Source organism: Sparus aurata, chromosome 7 (assembly GCF_900880675.1).
Source record: "Sparus aurata chromosome 7, fSpaAur1.1, whole genome shotgun sequence".
NCBI classification, from domain to species: domain Eukaryota; kingdom Metazoa; phylum Chordata; class Actinopteri; order Spariformes; family Sparidae; genus Sparus; species Sparus aurata.
Window position 1 is genome coordinate 12,872,008 of NC_044193.1, and position 16,921 is coordinate 12,888,928.

The 16,921-nt window shown below is 40.1% G+C and overlaps 1 protein-coding gene across 8 annotated transcripts in view; it reads left to right on the forward strand.

Annotated features, from left to right (window-relative positions):
- dlgap4a (discs, large (Drosophila) homolog-associated protein 4a) overlaps window positions 1-16,921 on the forward strand; it is an 89,762-nt gene that overhangs the window by 30,834 nt on the left and 42,007 nt on the right. Inside the window, exon 1 of one of the 8 annotated variants that reach the window (XM_030422786.1) lies at window positions 12,913-12,929. The exons of the other annotated variants lie outside the window; for them this stretch is intronic. The gene's annotated coding sequence lies outside the window, so the exon portion shown is untranslated. Of the gene's footprint in view, window positions 1-12,912; window positions 12,930-16,921 lie in introns of those variants that run through there. 8 annotated transcript variants of the gene reach the window in all.

Genomic DNA, 16,921 nt, shown 5'->3' on the forward strand with positions numbered 1-16,921 from the left:
TGCATGGCAATGAGCAATGAGGTAATGTTTCTATTTGATGTATAAATAGCTGTAATACATCCTGATGATTACAGATATGAGGAGCCTGCAGAACAACTTCTTTCCTCAGGCTGTGAGACCCCTCAGTTCTTCCTCAGCGCTCCTCCATAAAAATAGTTTTACCTTCATGACTTATCTGACCTGATGACAGGCTTTAAGAACAGCTGGAAAATAAAATGAACTCAAAATAGCGAATCTTCTTGCTCATGATCTTGTTTGCTTTTGTAGGTTAAGTCAGAGACATCAGAGATGAATTCATAACCAGTTTAAAACTCCTTGTGGTGTGTTTAACAGAACAACTTTTATGACAGCATCATAATAAAATCTCACCTAAATGAAAATCAGATACAAGTAGATTACAAAAATAGTGTAAGTTGAGTTTATTCCCTCTCTTTAATACAATATGAGAAATCCATTATAAGATAATAATTTCAAAATTTGCTCATGTTGACGCTACATACTTTTAGTGTCCATCAGAATGAGCCATGTATGTATTCAAGCAGTGGTCAGATAAGAAATAAAATTGGACATTCTATCGCAGTTGTGGGTAAAAATGTCCAACGGTGATTTCAGAGTCTGTTGGGGCAAAACATTTTCAGGGGCCCCTCCAACCAGCATTCACCAAGCTCATCGGAAATTAAATGGCCCCCTAAGAAAGGTTTTCTACTGAGATGTCATTGCAAATGTCCACTGTTTTCTTAAGGGGGAAGGCTTTGCGATCACTGTGGTTACCACATTTTGAGACATTTCTTGGGGGTAAAGTAGCTGCTTTTTGTTTATTTCCCGCTGTTCTTGAAGGGCTCAACAGAGTTGGGAGTTAGCGGCAGTGCACAGTATAGTTCCTTTATTGGGGGTTTAAGGGGGTCATTGTAGTTGTCATTGCAAAATGTATCAGTGGCCCAAAATATTTGCCTCTCTTAATGGTGCACCCCTGAAAATGTCAAAATAACACAAGCCGTATCTTCTAAATACTATAATTTTGAAGATTTGTGACCTTATTTCCATATCATTTCACGCCGCTCAACTTATATAGTGTTACGTAATACCCGTTTAATCTTTGAAATGCCAGCCTATTTTTAGCCGATCACTTTGGCAAAAAAATAAATAATTGGCTGAATGTAAAAAACAAAAACAAGCACCATTACAATAGGTATCTTTCAATGAACTGAGACTACCATCCACGTAGAGTGTCTTGCTTTGCTCGGCAAGAGAAGGCCACTCGTCACGGTGTTTTTTTCTGTATATGCAAATGCTCGACTGAACATTCAGACAGACTACTGGCCCATGTCCTCATAAATGTACTATACATGTCTCTGTTCAGCATCTTACTCTTTTTCAGCGCAGAAAGAGCAGGGAAAGATCAGTCTGGAGCATTCATGTGTATTCAGGCAGAAGGAACAACAGCCGGGTGCATTCTGTAGCGACTATAGTGACTTCTCTCTTCCTCTCCCCTTTTAGAAAGACCATGAAGAATTAACCTGCCTGCTCAGGAGTCGAGCAAATCTTCAGTTCTCGCATCCCCCTGCAGAGCACCAACGCTCACGTATATAAACAGTACACACATACACGTTTATGATGGCACTTACACAGCGTGAGAACAACACAAGGAGGCACGCACACACTCGGCATAAGTCCCCATCATGAATATAGATAGTAATGAGCTTTTCCTCTGTATCTGGGCTCATGCTGCTGAGAAGGGATTGTCCCTTATGGCAGCGGTGGCACTGTCACCAAATGAAGATATGCAGTTCATCTAAAATTGAATATCAGCCTGGCGTGGATCCATAATTCATTATCTAAGTGAAGACGTGACTCTCATGAAGTGGATGAGATTTAAAGGCTCGGTGGGAGGGGTTGATGGAACAACGTCCCACACCAGGTGCCCTCATTCAAACAGCAGCTGAGATCACTCCCTCCGTTGCTCCCATATCCCTTCGAGAGGTGAAGTTCAAGGCTTGTCATTCCAGGAGGTTATCTCTGTCTTCTAAAAAGCCGCCACAGTCCCTGCCATTCACCACTTATGCTAATGAGCACAAGGAAGCACTTAAAAGCTTTTAATTTGCGCTGTTTGACACCGTGCCATTGGTGATATGTCTAATATATAAGCAGTACAGTAGTAAGAGCGTCTGAGCTTTGCTTTGATTTGCATTTATCAAGGAAATGAATAAAATTAATGTGGCTTTTCATGTTATTTTCCGGGTCTACAGTGTTTGTAAATACAAGAATGTAGATGTATTCTGTCACATTATGTAACAAGAGGTTTGAGCCATGCTCTTGGCCCTGTCAGGCTCTATTTGGGCACAGCGGTGCTTCAAGCTAAATGCTAATGTCAGTATTCCAACATGCACACAGTGACAACGCTAACGCAATGATGTTCAGCAGGTGCAATGTTTACATGGACTGTCAGAGTTCAAAAGAACATCTGAGTCCGATGGGAATGTCAGCAGTTCTGCAGGTGTTTCGTCGTAAACAAAAGTAACGGACAAACTGACATGACCTGATTGTGGCCCATCCAAATGTCAAAATCCTGGTGGCACTTTTACACAACACCTGATAAGGAATGTACAACATTTTTTGCTAAGTCACCTGATAGCTGCAGAGATATTTCACTGGATAATTGAAAACTCTGACCTGTTGGATGTGCTGGATGTGAAAGGTCAGACGATCAACAAAGTCAGCAGTTTGGACCAAACACTTCTTTATATATCAATCTTTTAAAATCTGTTTTAAAAAAAGATTACATTATACATATGCATGCTGAGCCCCATCTATGGCCATAATATAGTGTTTTTCCTGCATGCCTCGAGACAGCCATCACCAGCATTATTAGATCTCTGAACAACAAATATGATATCATCACATCAAGTGTCCAAGCAGCTCAGTCGGTATCATAAAAGTATCAAAATGAAAGGTGACACACTGTAAAATGAGTCGCAGTTAAAAATTATTGTTATTAATTTAAACATATCCATAAAAACGTGCTGATTGCTTTGAAAGATGCTGTGGTCTCTGCTTTGGAACACATCCAGCATCTATTCTAATTTCTAATTCTACGCCATTAAAAAAAAAGACCAAAACATCACAACATATAAGTAGACATAAAAAACAAAGTAGGCTACATTTCTACTCAAAGCACATAAACCTCGGATGACGTATACTAATATCCAACATTTGAGTTTTCCTGCATCGTCAAGTAATTTATGGCCATATGATTATTGACTCACAGTTGGCTCGGTTTTCAATTAGGTGATGGCCCGCGTGATGTTATTAATTAACGTATTGATCAGGTAGTTGTCATGTGTTGTACGTTCATATTACTGTTTGTTTGTATCTCTGCTGCATGAACTGTGTATACTGTGTGCGTTGCTGTATCTTTGCTTCTTTGATGTTGTATTCAAATCCATTTGCATACATGGTTAATGACTATTGAGTCTGCTATAATCTGTTAATTGTTAATTGGTTACTGCTTGTTTGCACATTTACCGCTCCTGCTACTGAAGTATCTCATTAATTCTGAAGTGGTTTTGTAGGCTAGACGGCACTCGCAAAACTAATTCAATCCACATCTCTAAATACTTTTACCCGACTGTAGTTCATTAACTAAAATTCAACACTTTAGCAAGTTGAACGGAGTAATCTACCCGACTGTAACTGTAACTCAGAGGTTTTCATCGTGCCCTGTAGTAGCACCTGCATTCAGTTTACCATTATGAATTATTCAGACGATACACAAGGCCACATTTAATTCAGATATTCTGAGCGGCTGTGTTTACTGCGTCATCCGTTTCACAGTCAGCACTTTTTTTTTCATTTTGTGTGACGCTCTCAGCGAGGGGAAGGTGGGAGGAAGACAATGAGATGAAAGAGGAGGAGAACATGAGGAAGCATTAATGCAGCAGCAGCAGAGATAAGAGTGAGCCCCGCATGTGTGTGTGCCTGTGTGTGTGTGTGTGTGTGTGTGTGTGTGTGTGTGTGAGATGGCACACATGCTGCAGCTCTCAGGTAGATTGTTGTGCAATGTGCTGCCTGAACATCTGCTGCCTGATGTTACAGTGACCTAATGAAACAAACAGAGAAACAGCCAGGGTGTTAGCACACACGCTGCTCATGCAATCCACTGTAGCATATCATCTGGCTTTCACTGTCGGACACAATAATTGATAGTCATGCCCCCAATTAGAATAGTAATTATACCTGCTGTTCTGTTGGATCCATCTAACTCCGGGGGGTTAAAGGCGAGATTTTGTCTGTACAACTGGCCCTACAAATTACCATGATGATGGTATTTACTGCACTGTACGATGAAATAAATACACATTATCATTGACCTGTGAAATAAAATGTTATCGTAGGTTTAAGGGCTAAGTTCTCTGTAAATACTCGTCAGTTTTTTCTCACGGGGCAACTAACATCAGAGTGTAGCAGGCAAAGACGTCTGCATACAGGCGGACTTCTGCTTCTGTGAGCATTCGCCTCTCACCGCAGGACATGTCAGTCTGCACTCACAGCTTTAATTATCCAGAAAGATGGCTTCGCTGCCCATCAGGCTTGAGCAGGAGACAGGTGACAGTTACACAGGGTAGACGCAGGTGATCCACCACTCACCTCTCAACATGGATCCTGTGTCAGAAATGATTGACCAGTGAAGGATGACGGGAGAAGAGCAAGGACCTGAACAAGGCCGGGCTGAAGTGGCCTGAGCGACCACCAATCTGCCCTCTCTGGCTGCAAGTTATAACTGTGTAATTTGTATGACACGTCAAACCAAATTAAATGACCGTATCTTTTATGACTTTTTGAAAGCAAAGCAGATTGACGCACTACGGCCACTGTCATTTGACTCTGTAGCATCCAAACGTGGTACTGTTTTCGCTGCGTTTGCTGTTTGAACCACTGGGATGCTCTGTGAGTAAAACATCTCCATGTATGCTTCCAAACAATGTGCAGCTTGTCACATTTGCACTGTGTGATGCAAAATTGCCTTACATCAAGCTTGCACATTATATAATCTTATCCAACTTGCTTGCTCATTACATTAAGCATGCGTTCTGTAGACAGTGTTTATCTTAAGGGGAACCTGCAGAGCGGCATTGAAGATGACACAGTGAACAACAGTCACGCTTATATAATAATATCTGCTCCGCTGTTAAAAAACAAAGACCAAACACAAAAAGCTAAACAAAGTTCTGCCAAAAACTCAAAGTACAAACCAAAAGTCAAGGTACAAACCAGGAATAACAAGAGGATTCAGCAACGAAAGGCCAGAAACACATGAAGGGGAGATGGGACAGGGGGACACTGGAATACAAGGACCAAACAGAACAGACCAACTGACGGACAGAGGGGAAAACAAGGACTTTAAAACGAATCACTATCATCAACGTACATAGTGACCGATGCAAACCTTCTTCTGTAGCAACCCATGCAGATAGGTTGATGATGTCTGATCAACAAATGAAAAGTGCATTGTTTTAACATGTTTACAGGTCAGATACAGGGAATGTTTAAGTCTGGCCGCGTGGCACTTAACTTCTTCTAAAAAAAGCAGTCAAATATGCCTGGTATGGTGGATAGAGGATGATCATGAAGAGAAGAAGAATTTACAACGTAGCATAAATGCATTTCTTTGTTTCTCTCATGGGAGAATTGGGGTCCTAGCAGTGGTTCGGAAAGCACAGGTACAGATACAGGGATGTGATGGCTTTTGACTATAGAATCATGATAAATAAGATATTGTTTACAGTTGAAATAAAGCTATGTGTAATTTGCAAACCAACCCAACTAAAGGATGGGATGAATTTCTGACCAACACGCAGACGTACCTGATAGAAGTCGCCTTACTTTTCCTTAACCTTCTCAGGTTAGAGCAAATCGAGCACAACCCTGGAAAAGCGGACGCGCCGGCCCTTTTGCATCACCTTGTGTCCTCAGTTATTTTTGTAGATTTGTACATGCAAAAACTGTCCAGTTTCATTTTCAGCAGGTCTAAAGAAAGCTGAGATGACTCATGTGGAGACTGTTTGCACTTAGAGTAAAACCATAATGGTCTCAGGCCAGGCACAGTGATGTACTTTTACCTATTCTGAATCAGCCCCTTTTATCAGGGAATATTCTGGACTGTCATTATTTTGGGCAACATAAAGAAAAAGCCTGTCCTGTGAATAATTTATGACCAACCAGAGATGACTCACAGTCTATAGTTTGTTTAGAAGAGTTAACTTGCTGAATGTCAAAGCAGCCTTGGTCAGAACGGATCAGACAGAATTATCACATCATCCATCGTAGAAACGTGAAAGTTTCTGATTTTCTTCTCACTAACGGTGGTATATTTCCAAATAAAAAAAAAAACAGTGTCCTCTGCCTGCCAGACCTTTCAGTATGACAAATAGTCTTGGCAAAGCCTTTGGCCCCATAATTAACACCAGCCCAATGAGGAGCCAGCTCTGCCTACGACCTGACAGCCTTTGCCCACATTGGCCTCACACATCAGGGCCAGTGTGTCAGAGCAGATCTCCATTCACACCCATTTCTGTCCTCATGGGTCTCATCTCCCTGGCCGGCCTGCGTGAGCACCCCTGGGTGTTGCCAGACGTTCCTTTTTTCCACCAAGTTTCATAAATTGTTAGATCAGCATGGTGAACATCAGTTTCACTTTCCCTCTGCATAATATGTTCACAATATAACATGCATCTAAACAGAGAAAAATCTTTTTTCCAAACCAAAATAAAAGACAAGGTAAATTTCACCCAGCACATCTTCTAGTTGTTTTAGATAGAAAACCACCATGTTGTTGTTAAATCTGCCATATCCTCCACCACTGTACAGCCTCCTCTGACAGAGTGCCTCTTTAGTATGGAGGTGGGAATGGGCAAAGGGGACCTGGGAACTGAGGGCTCAGCAAGATTTGTCACATTTTGACACTCGCTTTGCTCCAGTAACCCGTGTCACACTAGGTCATCGTAATCCACCCCATTTCTGCAGAGAGATATTTCCCGGAGCAGATGGGATGATAGCGGTGGATGTGTAGCTGGTGTCTTTATGTGTGAACCAGCTGCACAGGTAGCAAGACCTGGCACTCGGTTGAAGTCACACCTTGTGGACTCTGAAGTGTTGGGCAAAGTCAAAATAGGTGTGTTAGGTTCGTGCGAAAGATCACATTCAGTGTAATTAAATTTCTTTTGTCTTTTCGACAACAACTCATCTCATCACTGCTTCGCATTCTAAAACCAAATGGTATACGTTCAGATCACAAAATGATGATCCTGAAATAAGAAGCAACGTGTCTTTACCCTCCACACCTGGACCGCACACACGGCAAGCTGCAAAGCAGGAAAAGTAACTTTGAGAAGCCGTCTCAACTGCATTATCACCTCCCCTTGGGATGCTCTGATTAAACCACGGAGATTTATGTGCTGCTTCTTTTACATAATTCCTTATCTCTGTCTCTATGAATAATTCATGTGAAACAGAAGAAGTGAGAAGACATTGTGCTGGAGAGGACTTAGAGACGAGCGAGGACATCTTGCCTTGTCTTTGTTGTAAGTTTGTGACCTGAAGTAAATACTGGGAGGATAATTGGATCACTTTTCAACTTCGAAAAAAAAGTCTGGTTCAGCCTTGAATTAAATCCTGGCAACTTTAGCTCATTTATTGAATAAATGATGTCACTGATAAGTTATTAACGTAAGCAGTAAAGTATACAGACTATTTTGATTGATGAATTTGTGTAATCATGCAAAAAATGATGCATGTTCCTGCTTTTACTCCCCTTACCCATCATGCATGGCTACTTTCACTAAACAGCATTAGCATTTTGTGCTTTACAGCACTTACTGCCCATGTTTCCAATGGACAAGACACTGAACTCTTATTGCTAAAGATACAGTTCAGTAAGCCAAATTTAGAGCATACGGCTTCAACAACATCTCACGGTCTCCCTCAATGTGAAAGTGTGACCATCATGTGCAAAATGCATCTGTAAGCTACTTTTTTTTAACCTTGCTAGCTTTTCTACTCGTACTGTAAGATGGTTGGTGAAGAAGCAAATAACACAAACGTCTTCAACTTTAGTTCAAGATTAGTTTGAACTCTCTGGAGGAGAGTAAGAGGAACACTTGTTGGAGAAGTAGAAACATTTTCATATGTGAAAATGATTATGAAAGACGCAGACTGAATTTTTTTTTTTAACAATTAACATGTAATGTCATAAGGAATATGACATTACACATGAAAAATAATGCAAAATGAAGAACTACTGCATAACTTTTAGTCGAATGGACTTGAGCCTCTGCAACGATCCCTTAAATATAAGTTGTTACCTCAAATTCTTCATAATGTGGGCCTGTCACCCTGAAAAAGACAGACACCCTGTCCTGCTAGACCCTGTGGTCTGTTGAGTTTTATCTGATGCGGCCACTTTTTCTCTGGCGTTAGCTGCCAGCTGATGTTTGTCTTATCCTCTCACCAGTGTTACCAGCAGTTTTTGCATGTGCCTTGTACTTGTCTTTGAGCTGCAGTTGCAGAAATCTGAGCTGCGTGGAACAACATTGGGGAAAAGCAAAACTATCAAGTGTACTTTGAGTTTCCACAGTAGAAAAATGAATTTGTAAATGTGACTCACATATTAACCAATGGGATTATAGTCCAGCTGAGCTGTTTTTGTTTTGGATGGGTAAATTTGTAAATAATCATATTACGATCGTTTGACAGATACTGAGATTCTGATATGATTTATATTAGAGGGAATGATCATCTTTTGATTATATTTTCAGCACAAAATAAATAAATCTAAATTGTGTTCTCTGCCTGTATCAAACAAACATGTTTGCTTACTTCTGTATAATATGATTTGTTAGCTCATTTTACCTTTACTGTCCAAAGAATTTTCAGTTCTTGCAATTTGGATATTTCACTTGACCATATTGATGTTTCACTGAAAATCGTTCAGCCAAGAAGTCACATCAACCTGCTTTATGTTACAGACACAAGAGGTGGTCCTGTGGCTCCAGCACTCTGATTCAAACATGTAATGTATTCAAAGGCGTTTTGGTGAAGGCGTTTTTCCCCCTTTGAAAGGAATTCAAAGCCCTGGCTGTCAGAAAAATAGCCAAATGATTTTGGGTTGGAGCTAAGCCTTCTTTTGCCTTTATGCATTTTCAAGCATAAAGGCAAAATCAACCTCTAAATCTTTCACACAAACTCCTTTTCTCTACGTCTGCCTGAATTCTCTCTTCTCTGCCTGCTTTATTTTCCTTTTTCCATTTCTCGACTGCCTTGAAAGTCATTGATTCAGCCATCAACCAGAGAAAATGTCTGTGTAGGAAAAAGACATGACGGGTTGCTAGAGACCTTGAGGGCCTATTCATACATATACAATGACAGAAGGTTCGCTAAGGTCTCCTGGGTTTAATGTGTTTGTCTTTAATCCCCTTAATTTATGCAGACTATGAATAGCTTTCAAAGTAAACTGTTTATTGTGCTTGTTGTATACAATTTGGTTGTGTGCTATTATAGATGTAAAATGCTTGCCTAATGCTCCCGGTTCAGCTTTTTATACACAACAGAAAAACTCTTAAAAAGAGTGTTTGTCAAGGTTTAACAGTTTTGAATGGGACCAACTTGATGCCACACTTGAAGTTACTACTGTGAGTCTGTGAGTTTGTTAATGCTAAACTTATTAAATCAGTTTTATAGCTGTACAAATCTGCATATTTTGAAATCCACATATAAAGTTTAACAATCAGAAGAAGACATTCCCATCTTTGAAAAACGATAATTTTATATTTGCTCAGATGTAAGGTGTAGTCGGCAGCTGATCTGTTGTTTTATAACTGAAGACTGGAATATTTCTTAAATGCTGAACTGGAATTCAAACCAACATGTCTTGTTAGTTTGGCTTTGCATCAACAGTAAATCAGTAACAGGTCATTAAGCTCTGCTTCCTGTGTTGTATGTAGGTGGTTTTACACCTTCAAATAAGAATCAATTAGCTGAGTTTAATCGTTTTCCTTACATGATAATGACTTAGTTCAGGAGCGAAAAGCTTGGTGTGTTTCTGCCTAAGTAGCTTAGTTGTCTGGCTGGTAACACTTTGTAATAACTCGTTGTCATTAATAAATGGTAGATTACAGTTCATTTCACTTTAGTTAATAGTTATTTCACTGTTATCAAACAATTAACTGCTTTGAAAACCCATTTATTAAGCAATTGTTTGTTATAAAGTAGCAAATTATGTTTTTAGTTCTCTGTAAATACTGTGAGGTTCCTCCATAAACATTATTTAAATGGCTTTTATAAGTAGATGCAACTTATGTTTATGAACCTTTATGATAGCTTCATAAATGGCTGAAATGCTCAAATAGTCTGTTTGTTAACAGTCTTACACCCTGTACCAAATTCGAATAAATGTAAAATATTTATTGTCAAATGGATTATAACTGTTCACATTATAGCAACACAATCTAATGTAACCTTGTACAGCAGTCCAACATCAGTTTCTATATATTTATAGATCATAATTGTTAGGCTACAGCTCAGGGACTTTATCCAAAAAGTCGGTGATTCGATCCATGTCAAAGTGTCCTCGGGCAAAATACCAATCCCCATATTCCTCCCAGTGGCTGCTCAGTTGGTGTTATTGGGAGAGCACTGAACTATCGTGGGACGCCTCACATAAGAAAATCGTGTTCACTGTTGTTGTTTTCAAGTTGTTGCAGTTTTGTTTAAGTCATGCATGGATGAATAAATTATCTAGAGATGTTTCAAAGAGACCGTTATCATTTCTGAACAGATATGTCAAAATGATGACAGTTAAGTGTAAGGTGTGGTTTTGTTTGTTAGTTATACATTTTATAAATCATAATAGATATGCTCATTTCCATATGCTTTGAGCTGCAGCTGCACAAGCTACGTATGAGTCCAGATGAAGTGTCTGCTGTTGGAGGATCCACTATTTAATTAAAATCAATAAATACATAATTAATTATTCCTCTATTTGAAAAGATAATGGACTATTAAGTGGACACTAACTTTAGTGATATCATGGACAAAACTTCTCCTCCTGCTGACTGTGATCATTCTGCTTTATCTTGCCCTTCAACTGAGAGTCGAGCGACCTCAGTTGAAGTCTAGTGTATAAATAGTAATGACGCAAGTGCAGGCCTTAATTCAGATACAATTCATCCCAGGGTGATTAAAGCAAAGATTTCTATCTCCGGATCTCAGTGTCATCCTAAGACCGATGAAGAGACAAAACAGCTTGACCTTTGACCCCCTCAACTCAAAGACACAAATGAGATACAGCTGGAGAGGATGCGACATGTGATGTAGCTGCGTATAAGCCGAGGTTTAGGCGCCACAAAGGGCTCTCGAGATGCGTGCGTTTTTTAATGCTGAACTCCTGCTGCCACTCTGACAGACGGTTTTCCTAGAGCTGATCGGCAGAGAGGTCGCAGTTTACGGAGCTGTCCAGGGTCCTGACCTGTGCTACTGCTGCAGTCTTACTATGATGAGCGGCACAAAGCACACAGCTACTTGAATGATTTATTATAAGTGCAGATAAATTTAGGTCAATTATTAATTCAAAATACATGTTATTATTCATTGAAATTACAGTCACTCTTCTCCAGAACATGCTTTTTATTTTTGGCTGTCTTCCCTTCGTCAGGATGATGTCTGAGCCAATTTCCAGTTTTTTATTTACGGTGTATTGATTAGTCATGTGACTGACAAATTGCCATACATACCAAGGTTACCAGAAAGAAAGAAAGAAAGAAAGAAAGAAAGAAAGAAAGAAAGAAGACAACATATCTTGTTCTGTTGCATCGATGTTGATCCTTTCCCAAATCATTTGGAACAAAGGTTTGTACAGATATTAATGTTTTGTATCCATGAGGTTCACATTTGTGGTTCTTTAGCGAAATGGCTCGACAACAATTTAATGGACTGCCATGAAATGTGACACACATGTTCCACACTGAATTCTAATCACTTTTATGATCCTCTGCCCAGTCGCCAGGATAAATGTTGAGTGTTTCTGCAAACGACTGGGATGAAAGTGCCATAGGCTGCGTACCATATTGACATTTCCACAAAACACGTCATATCATGTTCACGTTCCATGTTTATGACTTGACTGTTATGTCAGGAGATGGAGGTGTAACTGCTAGTTAGCCACTGACCGCAGTTCAGGACTGCTTTATAACACCCATAGATAGTTCGGACGAGGTACCATTTGTTTCTTACGCAAACTCTGACTGAAGTGGGGTTTTTTTTTGTCTAAACCTAAACAGAGCATAGGCACAGCATTGCAATGAGGGAAAATGTCATATTTAACCAAAACACAACATAAATAAATGTAAAGCTTCATCAGGTCACACCCCTGTATATTTATATCTGCGGACAGGCGATGAAGAAGGGTTTTTCCTGGCAGAGCATCGACACCACAGATCTTTTGAGAACGGCCTCTGTGTTGTTGCCTGCTCGGAGCATTGTTCCTATTAATCAGAAAGCCATTTGTGATGCCGCATTAAACCCTCAGATGTCTAAAATGGGACAAATGATGATTACCTGGGGGAAATCGATGATGATCACCCCACTATTAATGGTCCCTCCGCGGGAACAGCATCCATCGACGCACAATTCTGGCAAGATTCACCGGCAGAGAAGGAGCTCTAATTTAGAACTAGCTTTGTGTCGGGCTATTCACTTAATCACTGGGGTTTGGAGAAGGGATCCAGTTAAAAAAAAACAAAAAAAAACATAACAATAACAAAAAAAATAACAACTTGCATTTGCTACCTCATGCCTCTTTTGACATCTAAGAGAAAGAAAACAGAACCTGCATTGTCTCATCCCGTCACAGCGGATACAGTGTTGTGTGAGAACAGCTGGTGAGTCAGAGTGTGTAGTATTGGATTGCAGAGAGAAAATGAAGGGAGGTAAAATAATTACTTGATGGCGTATGGATGCTGTGTAGTGAGTTTCTTCAGTGTCAAAGGCGTGCTCACTCATCCCTTCTTGCTATTGGCCCCTCTCAGGTCAGCGATGGCCGATGAGCTCAGGCAGCATTGACTGTGGCCGTATGTTCGTCTCCTCGTCTCTCTCGGGGATGAAATCCATATGTCACCTGTAATTTATGGTATTGCTCTTTGCATGTTTGCACATATGAATAAGTTACCAGATGAGAGTGTGACTACAGTGCTTTGAGATGATGCGATGAGGGCTTTAATGTATGTGTGTGTCCCGTGTGAGCGTGAGATCAGGTGTGTGGAGCAGACAAGGGCCGAGGGGGGTCTTTACTTATGCATGAGGCAGTGCTTTTCCAGCTGATCACTGATTTGATTTGCCATGTGAGATCGCTCCTGAGGTCTGTCTGACTGTAAACCCTCACAGTGAAAACATCTCTGTGTGTGTTTCCTGCATCAGAATACATTTGCGCCTTTATCGCGGAGGATTTTTCACACTTTATATTTAGTTTGTTTGCTCCAGAAATATTTGCTTCTTTTCCCTTTGTTTCATTTACCTCAGCTGCTGTTGGTGACTGTGGATATCAACCTTTCTGGCCTTTTGGATTCATGATAGAAAGGGTGATGGCTATTTTCAATGTAATGTGTGCTTTCTCAGTTAATATTGAAACCAGTGCTGAAAGACTCAGTCAGTTAAAGGGTAACTACCAATTTATTACATTAAAGTGTGTTTACAGGTCTTGAGGAGTACCCCTGCATGTGAAAAGTAGTATAAAGCCTTTTGTGGCTCCAGAGGAAGCTGCATGTTATCTGATATACTGCCTCCAGTGATGTCATTCAGTGGTTACGCGACATTGTGGGTAATGTAGGTGCCAGGTTTTGAAAGGAAGGAGAATGTACAGGAATGAAAGTTGACATCTCTGCCTCTGCTGTATCAAATCTGGTTATTTGTTTTTAAATTGTCCATAATGAATCCAACAGGATTACAGAGTACAATGCTAGACCATTGGACTTTTTAAAAACTTTTTAAAACCCACAATGCAACTTTGCCACTGAGTAACAGCTCCTGAGGGAAATGTCTTGCTCTTTAGCTTCAATGACGCTTCCTGTTTTGGTTGAGATTCATTTGTTTGACGTAATTTCGTATTTGAAAGCGTGGCTTATAGACAAGGTCTATCTCTAGTGTATGTTTTCTACAGTCATCACACTATGAAATCAGTATTTACTTTTGAATGATAAGATAAAGCAAAAAGTTCTCTATGACCAGTTAAGTATTTTAATTTAAGCAAAATGCCACTCATTCTCTTGCTCCAGTTTCTTAAACATGACATTTCTTTGCAAGTTAAATACCTTTAGGTTTTGATCTCTCTGTTGGACAGAACAAATTAAGATGTCATCTTGGGAAAATTAGTTTTGTGTAACCTTGAGATTTAACAAATGTGTTGCCAAGCAACCTAGTTGCCAGTATAAATGTTTTGGCTTGAAATACTTGTTTTTGTCACCATAAACTCGTCTGGAAATTGCCCAGGCGTTTTATTTTCTGGCCACGTTATTGTCCATTAATATGGGCAATATTGGAAATTCTTCCTCTGCTGGTGCATGACTCATATAGACATACAACACAGTGCAAAACATGACATATATATATTAATTAATTTTATGCAGTTAAAAAATCTAATTACTTCTCAAAAAGCCAAGGCCACTTCCCGATCTTTTGAACTTGTTTTGTTTACATTAGTGTTTCCTGCAGTTTACTTTCATTGTATTTCTTGGTGCATAACTGCCACCTGTAGATCAGCGGAATAATGTAATGCCATTGGCAATAATGTGCATCACACCACCCACAGTCACCTAGATGACACAAACAAAACACTGCTCTATAGCAAAAACTTTAAAAGTGTACAATTTAAAAACAAAACAAAAATAAATCATATACATTGTTAGTTTCTGTCCTGTACAATCTGGATAGCATGTAGCATCTGTGCGTGTGTTGTTTCCTGCTTGTTGTTCTGTTGGCGAACAAAGCCGAGTGGCTAAACACCAATGAAGTGGTGGTGGAGGTGCTAAAGAGGTTAGGAGAGAGTCTCATTGTCCTTCCACGATGCAATCACAGGGCCAGAAGAAGATTGTGTACGAGAGAACAGACACAGAGAGGACAGTGTGTGTGTGTGTGTGTGTGTGTGTGTGTGCTTGTGTGTGGGTGTGTGTGTGTGTGTGGGTGTGTGTGTGAATTTACAGTGTATGTGTGTATGTTTGTATTTGTGTGTGACAAAGGGGGAGATGGAAAGGGAGGGGGAGATAAAGAGAGAAATAGGTATAAGAGAGAGGGAGGAGATGAGGGCATGGTGAGAAAGAAGGAAGAGAGGTGGCAGGCAATAAAGCGCCCCATCAATCTGGTAAATGAGTGTCCTTCCAGCAGAGGGTACTCGGAGAAATGCAGCCTGCTCCTTCTTCATCAGTCACAGGTTTAGCACTTATCCTCGCTATCTCCCCCTCCGCTCCGACACTTCCTCACCAGAGAAAGTAGCAGTTGAACAAACGCTGCATGTATGGGTCACTCTACAAATTAGACCCCATTTACTTACAGTATGAACTCGTCCACGTGCTACCTTGGAAGGATCGTACCAGGTTTCAGTTTAAATGATCACCCTAAGACTGACGCCATCTGTGTGTCTTTTATTATAATTCGTAGGTGTTCATATGTTGTGTGGGTTTGATTCTGTGGGAGCAATCTCATTTGGGTCAAACTGCTGATAATGAGGCTGCACTGATCAATATTTTTATGAACAATGGATTAAATTACTATGTGGGATGTGAAATGCAAAAAATTCTTAGTGATGAACTCAAAGGAAATCACCAGACTCAGCACTTTCTCTAAGCTCCACAGAGTTTTAGCCTCTTTCAGCTCATTGTTTTGGTTTGGAAGTCTGAGACTTTACTGTTTCCCTTTATGCTCATTACCCTGTTCAACCAGTTTTCGGCCATGACTTGCAGCTTTTTTGAGTAAACATGTTTCGATAATTAAATCCGCTGGTGAACTCAGTGAAGCATTTTTAGCAGGTGAAGGGCAAGATTGCTGTCTCAGGAGTTGGTAAAGACCAGACAAGAGGTAAAAGTCAGTGAATATTGGTCTTGGTCATATTAATGCTAATGTTTCCCTGTACTTGCTGGATTTACCATTTATTAATGATGGTTATCATAAATTGTTCCCATTGGTTCATCAGTACAAAGATATCTCTCTCACCTACATGCAGTCGTGTAATTGTTGATATAAATACATCTTAATTAGAGCCACTATGAAAGAAGAAATTATAATGACAGTAGGAAGAGCACAGTGTCAACATAAATCAGCCACGAAGGGAACAGAAGGCACATGAATTTAGCCACAGATGGATAACTTTCATGAAAAAGTGAAATCTCTGAGGAGCTTTAGATGCATGGGGAGTTTTTAGTGGCATTTTTTGCTAAATACAATGTTCTGCATATTTGGAAGCTTTTGTAATTTATTTTTGTTCAGAGCAAAGCCGAATGCCGTTGTCAAGGCCGAGCTTTGTTGCTGGAATTGCTTTGTGATGATATGATGCTCGGAGTGCGAAAGCGAGCCAAGCGTTTGTCATTGTTGTCACGAGTATTGTGACTCGACCACACAATCCCATGGCTGTTAGCGGTGGTGACAATGTGAGAAACAGTAATACACTTCTGAGATGAATGTTAGGACTCTTTTCTGTGCTCACACAATGATGTGAATGTTTGATATCAGTGTCAGTCATATAGTCATAGAGAACAAAATCATACACAGATTAGAGTTTAATGAATGGGGGTTGTGGATACTCATGTCTGCGTGTTTTGTGCTCTAATATCAGCTTTCTATAAGAGTACAATATCTACATGGCACATGGGTGGTTACTCTTTTTGTG